Below are 11,466 nucleotides of genomic sequence, written 5' to 3' on the forward strand. Positions count from 1 at the left end.
GTGTGAGCCACTGCACCCAGCCAATTACTACCTCCTCCTTATCAAGTTGCTAATTTACTTCTCAGGAATAGCCAGGTGCCCGGAGTTTCCCTTGAAGGCTAATGTGGTTCGGGTATGTACCCTCCGAATCTCATGATGAGATGTGATTTCCAGCCAGAGGCAGTGGCTCCACCTGTAAACCCACCACCTCCTCCTCCTCCAATTCCTCCTCTTCCTCCTCCTCCAACTCCTCCTCCTCCACCTCCTCCTCCTCCAACTCCTCCTCCTCCTCCAGTTCCTCATCCTCCTACTCCACCTCCTCCAACTCCTCCTCCTCCTCCCCCTCCTCAATTTCTTTTCCCTCCTCCTCCTCCTCCATTTCTTTTTCCTCCTCCTCCTCCTCCATTTCTTTCTCCTCCTCCTTTTCTTTTTCTTCCTCCATTTCTTTGTCCTCCTCCTCCTCCTCACAGGCATGAGCCACTACACAAGGCCTGGCTGTTTGTTTCTCCTCCTCCTCCATTTCTTTTTCCTCCTCCTCCTCCTCACAGGCACCAGCCACCACCACGACTGGCCTGGCTGTTTCCTTTTCCTCCTTTCCTCCTCCGGCTCCTCCTCCACCTCCCAAATTGCTGGGATTACAGGCCTGAGCCACCACACCTAGCTATTTCTTCTTCTTTTTCTTCCTCTTCCTTCTCCTCCTCCTTCACTTAATCTTATTTTTTATTGATGTGGAGTCTCACTCTGTTGCCCAGGCTGGAGTGCAGTGGTGCGATCTCAGCTCACTGCAACCTCCACCTCCTGGGTTCAAGCCTCCCAGGTATCTGGGATTATCGGCATCCGCCACCATGCCCAGTCAATTTTTGTCCTTTTAGTAGAGATGGGGTTTCACCATGTTGGCTAGGCTGGTCTCAAACTCCTGACCTCGTGATCTGTCCACCTCCACCTCCCATAGTGCTGGGATTACAGGCATGAGCCACTGCGCCCAGCCCCCTGATTTTTTGTTTTTGGTTTTTTTTTTTTTTCCTTGAAATGGAGTTTCGCTCTTGTTGCCCAGGCTGGAGTGCAATGGCGTGATCTTCCCTCACTACAACCTCCACCTCCTGGGTTCAAGCGATTCTCATGCCTTAGCCCGCCGAGTAGCTGGGATTACAGGCACTTGCCACCATGCCCGGGTGGTTTTTATATTTTTAGAAGAGACAAGGTTTCTCCATGTTGGCCAGGCTGGTCTTGAACTCCTGACCTCAGGTGATCCGCCCTCCTTGGCCTCCCAAAGTGCTGGGATTACAGCTGTCAGCCACTGCGCTGGGCCTACAGCTCATTTCTTACCACAGAAATCTTTGCACCTCTCCACAAAATTGCCATCAGGGATGTCCCCAGAAACCATTCATCCCAGGTGCCATGCAGAGAAGAGCTTCTCGTTCTCCTTTTCCCTTTACCTCTTCCCTCTCACCTCATCTTGTTCATTCACTCATCCCTTTTCCATTCTCACTTTTAAGCATTAACCTTTCAAAAGCCTGTCTTCCCCTATAAGTAATGTATTGTAACTCCCGCCATCACCATATCCTTCTCCAACCCACCAAACTGCCATCTTGAGTTTATGGTAAGTCCATAAACTAAGAAGAAAAGGGAAACATTCATTGCAAATTTGGCAGCCCCTCAGTCACCCAATGTGACAGCACAGATCTTCTGGTCTTTGAAGACAAATTTTTTTTTTTTAAGACAGGTGTCACTCTGTCACCCAGGTTCAGGTGCAGTGGTGCAATCACAGCTCACTGCAGCCCCCGACTCCTGTGCTCGGATGATCCGCCTGCCTCAGCCTCCCAAGCAGCTGGAACTACAGGAACACACCACCACACCTAGCTAATGTGCTTATTTTTTGTAGAGATGGGGTCTTGCTATGCTTAACAGACTGGTCTCAAACTCCTGGCTTCAAGGGATCCTCCCACCTTGGCCTCCCAAAGTGCTGGGATTACAGGCATGAGTCACCAGGCCCGGTCTGAAGACTTTTAAATGCTACCATATTCAAGATGCGTTGAAACTCACCTGTGTTTGATGAGCCTGCTTTTTGCAAGTGAGTAATATAAAACACACTGAAATACCTTAAGCTTCTCAGACTTTGTACCTTCCTCTGGAATAATCAGTGCATCCCAAAAGTAAATCCATAATGAGGTCCAGTTTTTCCTTCCTCCTTGGCTATGAAATAGACAAGAAAAAGGCAAGCTAGCCATTTCCATCTCACTGTAGGAGACTCTCCTGTTTGCTTTTTGACTGTATTTGGGAAGCGGGGGCCCGCTTTCCTACTTCCTAAACACCACTTCTTTTACCTAGGAAATCCTCAGCGCAACTACATGGATTAAACCAGCTTCCTTCACTTTCTTTCCAATATTCTTACAACCAAAATATCCAGAAAGGGCAAGGCAACCTGAAAAAATGAGGACGGGTACATTATCCCATGAGCCAAACTGCCACTTACACTGGTTAGTCATGAAATCGGCAAAATTCCAGATGAGCTCTCCAACTACGTATTTTCTATGTTTTTGATCCAGACCCTGATACTGCTCTAGCAGACTGTTCTGGTTGTCTTCACTGAACATCAGAGATGGATCCTGGAATTCAACGCAAAGAGAATTTAAGAGTCAGAACTGGCAGAATTGTAAATGTCAGATAAAAAACGAAGATCCACTTGATGGTGATGAAAATATCTGACTTCGCAGGGGGCTGTAGTGACTGCAGGACTCACTGATGCTAGGGTAAAGACAGCCAGGGAATGGTCTAACCCAGAATAAAAAAGGAGGTTTAAAAAAAAACCAACATGGCCAGGTGTGGTGACTCACACCTGTAATCCCAGCACTTTGGGAGGTTGAGGCTGGGCAGATCACGAGGTCAGGAGATCGAGACCATCCTGGCTAACATGGTGAAACCCCATTTCTACGAAAAATACAAAAAATGAGCTGGACATGGTAGTTAGTGCCTGTAGTCCCACGAGGCTAAGGCAGGAGAATGGCGTGAACCTGGGAGGTGAAGCTTGCAGTGAGCAGAGATCGTGCCACTACACTCCCGCATGGGCAACAGCGAGACTCTGTTGAAAGAAAGAAAGAAAAGAAAGAAATAAAGAAGGAAAGAAAGAAAAGAAAGAAAGAAAGTCATTAATTAGTAACTGCTTTATTTATAAATGTAATTTGATATTCGATTCATCTTACTTTTCCATCTCTATCTGCTGGTATAGTCTTAAGGCTGAACTACACTAGAAGTAAAAATATGCCTTGGGACCAGGCATGATGGCTCATGCCTGTCATCTCAGCACTTTGGGAGGCCGAAGTGGGAGGACTGCTTGAGCCTAGAAGTTCGAGACCAGCCTGGGAAATATAGCAAGACCCCATCTCTACAAAAACTACGAAAATTAGCCAAACATGGTGGCACACACCGGAGGTCCTAGCTACTTGGGAGGCTGAGGTGGGAGGACTGCTTGAGCCCCGGAGGTCAAAGCTTCAGTGAGCTGTGTTTGCATCACTGCACTCTGGCCTGGGTAACAGAGCGAGATCCTATCTTAAATAAATAAATGTATGTATGTATGTATGTATAATGAAATTAAACCAGGCTGGGCATGGCAGCTGAGCTCTGGAATCCCAGCACTTTGGGAGGTCAAGGTAGGAGGATCACTTGAGCCCAGGAGTTCAAGACCAGCCTAGGCAACACAGTGAGACCCAGTCTCTACAAAAAGTTTAAATATTAGCCAGGCATGGTGACGCATGCCTATGGTTCCAGCCACTTGGGGGGCTGAGGAGGGAGGATCATTTGAGCCCAGGAGGTTGAGCAGTGAGCTGTGATTATGCCACTGCACTCCAGCCTGGGCAACAGAGTGAGGCTGTCTCAAAAAAAAAATTTTTTTCAATTAAACTAAATAAATTCAGCTATTCTAGTTATATATCAAGACCTCAATAGCCACATGTAGCTAGTGGCCACCATTTCACACAGTGCATATAAGGGACATTTCTATCATTGCAAGGCTTCTTTTTTGAAACAAGGTCTCACTCTGTCCCCCAGGTGGGAGTGCAGTGGTGCAATCATGGCAGACGGCAGCCTTGACCTACTGGGCTCAAACAATCTTCCCACCTCAGCGTCCCAAGTAGCTGGGACTACAGGCAAGCACAACCATAACCAACTAATTTTATTTTTTATTTTTCTTATTTTTTTGAGATGGAGTCTCACTCTGTCACCCAGGCTGGAGTAAAGTGGCATGATGTTGACTCACTATAACCTCTGCCTCCCCGGTTCAAGCAGTTCTCCTGCTTCAGCCTCCTGAGTAGCTGGGATTACAGGTGCACACCGCCACACCCAGCTAATTTCTGTATTTTCTTAGTAGACACGAGGTTTCATCATGTTGGTCAGGTTGGACTCGAACTCCTGACCTCGTGATCCACCCAACTCGGCCTCCCAAAATGCTGGGATTACAGGTGTTAGCCACCATGCCCGGCTGCAACTAATCTTAAATTTTTTGTAGAGATGGGGTCTATGTTGTGCAGACTGGTCTCAAACTCCTGGGCTCAAGAGAACCTCTGATCTCGGTCTCCCAAAGCACTAGCATTCCAGGTATGAGCCACCACACCCAGCACCTGCAGCACCCAGGTCTATCAGTGCTGACCTAGAACCTCTTGAGAGGTTCTTAAGAATTCAGAACTGGGGCCAGGCATGGTGGCCCACGCCTGTAACTCCAGCACTTTGGGAAGCCAAGGCAGGTGGATCACTTGAGGTCAAAAGTTCAAGACCAGCCTGACCAACATGGTGAAACCTCATCTCTACTAAAAAAAAAAAAAAAAGATTAGGAGAACGTGGTGGTGCATACCTGTAATCCAAGTTACTTGGGAGGCCAACGCAGGAGAATCGCTTGAACTGGGAGGCAGAGGTAGCAGTGAGTCAAGATTGTGCCACAGAACTCCAGCCTGGGTGACAAGAATGAACTTCTGTCTCAAAGAAAAAAGAAATCAGAACTGGTTACCTTTTCAAAGGGGATGAGCAAGGGTGCATATCCATGAGCCACTTCCCCCTACTTGACTAGTTTGCAGAAGTGGCATTCTGTAAGCACGATAAATTTAAGGGTGCAAACAGAACGGCGCAGTCCACTGTGGGTGGCTGTTCTTTATGTGTCAACGGGAGTCCCAGGAGCTGTGACAAATGAGTGTGAGCTGGCTGGGGAGAGAACGAGGGGCTGGATAGGGTTCAGGAATCCACATGAAAAAAGAAACCCACAAGATAAAGCAATCTATCTTTGGAGAGGAAGACAAAAAAATGAGAGGGATAAAAAAATGAGGACAGGCTGGGCGTGGTGGCTCCCGTCTACAATCCCAGGATTTGGGTAGGCTGAAGCAGGCAAATCACTTGAGGTCAGGAGTTAGAAAGACCACTTGGGCATGGGTGATAGGAGGCTGTCTGGAAACAAGGCCGGTAAGGAGGCCACTTTTGAGGACCAAGTGAGTGGGGCAGAGGCCTGGCTGCTGGCAAGAAGGCAACGCGGACGGGGTAGCGGGAGGTGAGCCCAAAGGTGAAGCAAGGGGAGCACTGCAGTGGCCACAGGCCAGGCCGGGGGAGGCGAGTGACATCTCTGCCCAGAGAGAACACACAATCACAAAGTTCAACACCGCTTACCTGGTGAAACCCTACAATTCTGTCGCTCTGTACTCGCTCTGAATAATGGGCTTGCGATAAGTCTTACGCCAATTCTCAAACTGGGGGCCAGCTGCAGCTGAATCAATGCCAGTTGCCCGTAGTCATGATACCAAGTGTAGTAGCTATTCACACAGATCACATCCACATACGGAGCCCAGGACCAGAGCGGCAAAGCCCGTTCAGCACCCAGAAGACTGCATGACTCAGCACTCACACACTATGGGGGCTCTTCTGGCAGAGAAGGTAAGAAGGGGATGTAATCCCAGCATTCTGGAAGGCTGAGGCAGGAGAGTGACTTGCAGCCAGGAGTTAGAGACCAGCCTGGGCAACACAGCAAGACCCTAGCTCTATAAAAACTAGTAGTAAGAAAATTACCATGGCACAGTGGCTCATGCCTGTAATCCCAGCACACTGGGAGGCCAAGGTGTGAGGATCACCTGAGCCCAGGAGTTTGAGACCAGCCTGGTCAACATTGGAAGACCCCATTTCTACAAAGCAAAACAAAACAAAACAAAACAAAAGGCTAGAATGAGAAGAGCTGCCTCCTGGGGCTAAGAACATCCAAGTGCATTAAGTTAGATCCTGAAATTACCCTGCCCCACAGGCAAAAATCATGGTCAGAAAGTGGCCCAAAGGAGGCAGGCCTGTGACTGCACACTGACACTCATGATGTGTGCAGCTGGGAAGGGCTATGAGAGACAGAGCAGCTGCCAATGCACAGTCCTCGGCCAAAGCCCAGGGCCCCTGCCACTGGAACTGACTCCTCTCCGGGCAGCAATCCCATCACTGGGCTTCCCCTCACCTTGCCCTGGAGAAGCGCTCCCTCCTGAGGGGCTGATGCAGTCATTGTCACAGAGAACCTCTGTTTTGTTTTGGAGAGTCTCGCTCTGCTGCCCAGGCTAGAATGGAGTGGTGCAATCTTGGCTCAGTGCAATCTCTGCCTCCCAGGTCGAGCACTATGAGCAATAGCCGGCAGTTCCTCCTCAAATTAAAAATACAACTACTATGTCATCTAGCAATCTCACCACTGGAAAATACAAAGTACATGGATGTATTATGCTCCCTGATTACAAATGACATAGAAGAGCTCTAGTGATCCAGACAATGTGGTATTGGCATTCACACAAAAATACACAACAACAAGACCCAACGAGGGAACCAAATCCAAATTCATCTATGGTGGACACATTTAAAAAAGAACACTCAGGGGATGGGAGACCCCGGGCTGCCTTCGGTGGGGCTGCAAAAGTGTCCTGGGACGACCTGTAGCTGGCCTCTCACCTGGGTTCCGGATGGTTTCCAATCCATGAGGATTTCCATAGTTTCCGCTCAGCCACCCTCAGAGTCAGGAGGGCTTCTTTGGGGCTGTGACCATCTGTCCCAGCCTTTCCTGTCTCCATGACACACCGTGTGACCTACGTATACTGCAATATGTAGGTGCGTGTACTAAGGGCGTACAGTTAAGATGACCTACAACCGATGCTACTCGAAGTCTTCCAGAGATTTTGCAGATATCCCCAGACCAAAACAAACTAGTGACATTCCATGGTTTTGCAAACTGGCACTAGCAACTGCACAGAAACAGCTCCCTGTGCACCACCAGACACTCTCCAGACCCGCCCCTCGCTCACAAAGTCTTCACTCCTAAGGGCCATTTAACAACCTCTATCCATCAGGAAGCCTTTGATTTGGGCCAGGCTGCCGACCCACAGGGGTGAACTGTGCCTCTAATGCTGAGTGTTGCTTCCCCTCACTGGGCTAACCCACACCCTTGCATATAGAAGGGCCCCCAGGGAAACTGCTGTCTGACATCCAGGAGCTCATGTAAAATGCTCCAGCAACCTGGATGGCCTTGGCCACCTCTAGTACTAGCCTTTCCCTCTGTGGGGTTCACTCCCTGACTCTTGCTTGTGCAGGCCAATCTACAGCGGCTGAGATCTCCTGCTCCCTCAGCCTCCTGGGTCACCTTGATGGCGTCACGCTGGCCAGAGGCTGGTGTCTGCAATCAAGAATGAGGTACCCACAGGCTGACTTCCCTGGTGTGGGAAGCAATGCCTGGGGTCTCCAGATAGCCCACCCGAGGAAAAGAATCCAGCTCTGACACAGCTCAAAGACTGTGTTATGGACATGGAGAGACTTTCCAGGCCTGTCTCCTCTTCTGGCTCACCGGATTCCTAGGAAAATTATTGAGACACTGGGCTCAAAGCTCTCGGCCTAGGGCTTAAAATGCCACAGGGAATCAAATCAGTGTGACCAAGGACCAAAGACTTCTCCTTGGCTGGGAATGGGGGATCAGGGTTGCAGAGACCAGGGGCGCAAAGTGATACCTGTGCCGTAAGAGAAGAAACTGGGGATCTGGTCCACCCCGGGCTCCTCAACCTGTGTGAGGCCTTGCTGGGCCCTGAGCTCACCTGCCCCTTGGGAGTCCATTGTGACTGCAGTCCAGAGGGGTCAATGTCCTCACTGATGACAGAAAGAAGTGCTGGGAGATGCGGAGGGCATCGTGTAGCGGCAGGCAGTCTGGGTGGTCCACAGGTGTGCGCTTCAGCATGTCCTGGGAAGGGATGAGGTGGTGAATTTGGGGCCGTGCTTCTGGGACTCAAATGAGAAGCCCCTGGGCATGCTCAGTCCTCACCGAAAGAATTCAAAGGGCAGGCCCTCAGGGACCCACACTCATGCCTGCAAAATCTGAACTGAAAATTAGAATCGCAGCAGCAGGGTTGACTCTAAAAGGGCCCCAGCTGGCTTTTCTCCCCGCTGCAGTCTTTATTCTTTTCCCCTGGCAGAGGCAGCCAGGTGGAGGCTCATCTCACCAAGCAGCTGGGAGAGACACCCCTCTACCCACCCTGCAGCTGCTCCAAGGATACTGGAGACCGAAAGACAGGGGTTGGGGAAGCAGGACGTTCCTGCCTCCACTGAGAGCAATTGGCCAAATGTCAAGCTCAGTAGCTAAGCTCTATTGAGGCCCTGGCCCTGTTGGCATGGTTACCACAGGCCAGGGAGGCATACTCAGGGCCCAGGATCCCTCTGCCTGACTTTTCAAATGGTCTGTTCTCAGTGACTCTGGTGCCCTCCCACACCGGGCTCAGTCTTCGGAGAAACTCCTAAGCCCTTTCTGGCCCTTCAGGGGCCTTAACACTGGTGCGTAGGACCAGGATGCTCTGAGTGACTTACTTGGTCAATGGACTGGTACAGCAGAGCTATTGGGGACAGCAGAGAGAAAAAGGACAAAGACATATAAAGGATCACTCAACAACTCAGAGACCAGCTTTGTCCCCCACCTGCCTTGCTCTCCACATGAACACCGGCTTTCAGGAAGCCAAAGTGGGTCCACAGCAGCCTCCACCTCTGTTATCACTCCCAGGGCAGACCAAGCAGCAAGAACAGGTGACACACAGCCCTGGTGACCCTGTCCCCTCCCTATCCATGCCTACTCTCCCATCAGAACCGACTTCTTCGACAGGTGCCCCAGTCCTGTCCAGGCCTTACCTGGCTCAGAGCAGATGATCCCCTGCACCTCCCAACCTGAATCACACGGCTACACCCAGCACATCCTACAGAGGCCCAGCACACTCTGGGTCACATCCAGAAACTCTACAATAGGGGAGGAGACAAGCTGTTTCCCAGGAAGGGCAGCTCCCCAGGCCTGGTCATACTCAGACTCCTCCAGTCAAAGGCCGGGCACAGCCAGCTGGGATTGCCATGCTTCACTCTGACCCACACGACTGACCTTGTCTCCTCTATGGGAAGAGACCCCTCCACACAGCCTCAAACCCAGACATAACAGGACAGGACAGGCTGGGCACTAGGGAGGCCAGCCAGATCTCCACACAAAGGCTCTGCTCTTAAGAAGGAGGCAGCCTCAGGGGCAAAGGTTTCCTGAAGCAACTCAGGTCAGGCCTCACATACAAGAGCCCAAAAGAGGCTGCAAAAATACCAGCCTAGCCAGCCAAGAACCCAGGGCCACACCCTTCTGAAACCCAGACTCCAAGTGAGGATCACTAGGATTCAGCAGAACAGCAGGACGTGACAGCTGGTGGACCAACACTTCCCAACACTCTTCCAGCAAGCAGCTGTGCCTCGCCCCTGCCCACATGACTCACCCAACATCAGTCTTGCACCTGGATGCCTCTGTCCACAGGGTCATGATCTTTGACCTCCTGCCATAGGAGTGGTGAGAGACAGGATGGTGGTCTGGGAAGGAGGATCCTAGACTGGGTGTCCCATGGGACCAGTTTGTGACAGATCCCACAGCCAACACAAATGCCCCAGCCAACCCCCAAACACAACAGCTCCCCAAAGCCCTTGATGTAAATAGCCTGTGCACTGCTAAGCAGACACCTCAGGGAACAATCTGATGGCTGTGAAGAAGATGCAGCCTCAACAGGGTTCCACAAGCCTTCTGCAAGCAAAGCCTTCTTTGCTTCGGTGCCTATTCAAAGCACTAGGGAAGATCTTAAAAGATAAATTTGCGGCCGGGCGCGGTGGCTCAAGCCTGTAATCCCAGCACTTTGGGAGGCCGAGGCGGGCGGATCACAAGGTCAGGAGATCGAGACCACAGTGAAACCCCGTCTCTACTAAAAATACAAAAAATTAGCCGGGCGTGGTGGCGGGCGCCTGTAGTCCCAGCTACTCAGGAGGCTGAGGCAGGAGAATGGCGGGAACCCGGGAGGCGGAGCTTGCAGTGAGCCGAGATCGCGCCACTGCACTCCAGCCTGGGCAACAGCGTGAGACTCCGTCTCAAAAAAAAAAAAAAAAAAAGATAAATTTGCACTATTCACAATAGCAAAGACTTGGAATCAACCCGAATGTCCATCAGTGACAGATTGGATTAAGAAAATGTGGCACATATATACCATGGAATACTATGCAGCCATAAAAAAGGATGAGTTTGTGTCCTTTGTAGGGACATGGATGCAGCTGGAAACCATCATTCTTAGCAAACCATCACAAGAACAGAAAACCAAACACCGCATGTTCTCACTCATAGGTGGGAACTGAACAATGAGATCACTTGGACTCAGGAAGGGGAACATCACACACCGGGGCCTATCATGGGGAGGGGGAGGGGGGAGGGATTGCATTGGGAGTTATACCTGATGTAAATGATGAGTTGATGGGTGCAGCACACCAACATGGCACAAGTATACATATGTAACAAACCTGCACGTTATGCACATGTACCCTACAACTTAAAGTATAATAATAATAAATTAATTTAAAAAAAAAGATAAATTCAGCATTGTGGGAGGCAGAGGCAGGAGTACAGCTTGAGGTTAGGACTTTAAGACCAGCCTGAGTGCAATGGAGAGACCCTGTCTCTACAAAACACAAAAATTAGCATGGCATGGTGGTACATGCCCATAGTCCCAGCCACTTGGGAGGCTGAGAAGGGAGGATTCCTTGAGCCTGGGAGGTCAAGGTTGCGGTGCCCATGATCATGCCACTGCGCTACAACCTGGGCCACAGCACAAGATCCTGTTACAATCAAACAAACAAACAACAAACCAAAGATGCCTGTTTTCTGCCCCATCAAATAAATCCAAATCTCTGCAGCGTGACACAGGGTATTAACATTTTTAAATATCTCCTTTCCTGAAGTAAATGTATAGTAATGGCTGAAAACCACTGAGTTATGTAAATACACTTCCTATGACTTATTTGTAGCCCTTTCGTATCTAGCAATTTCTACAGACCCTCTGTCGGCTTCAGAAGCCGGAATGGGCAGGGCGAGGTGTGAGGTGTCCTAGCACACTGAGGGTAGAGAACAGCTCACAGCTCAGGGGGACCCATTTCTGAGGCTAAGGCACCCACCAGGGGCTC

The 11,466-nt window shown here is 50.3% G+C and overlaps 1 long non-coding RNA gene across 4 annotated transcripts in view; it reads right to left on the bottom strand.

Annotated features, from left to right (window-relative positions):
- Positions 1–2,452: 2,452 nt before the first annotated feature.
- LOC135965470 (uncharacterized) overlaps positions 2,453–11,466 on the bottom strand; it is a 58,402-nt gene continuing 49,388 nt past the window's right edge. For all 4 annotated transcript variants that reach the window (XR_010578425.1, XR_010578426.1, XR_012418936.1 and 1 more), the window contains 3 exons: positions 8,055–8,197; positions 4,823–4,940; positions 2,453–2,585 (listed from right to left, as the gene is read on the bottom strand). This is a non-coding gene — a long non-coding RNA (uncharacterized lncRNA). The remainder of the gene's footprint in view (positions 2,586–4,822; positions 4,941–8,054; positions 8,198–11,466) is intronic.

This window comes from Macaca fascicularis, chromosome 10 (genome assembly GCF_037993035.2).
Source record: "Macaca fascicularis isolate 582-1 chromosome 10, T2T-MFA8v1.1".
In the NCBI taxonomy this organism is placed as follows: domain Eukaryota; kingdom Metazoa; phylum Chordata; class Mammalia; order Primates; family Cercopithecidae; genus Macaca; species Macaca fascicularis.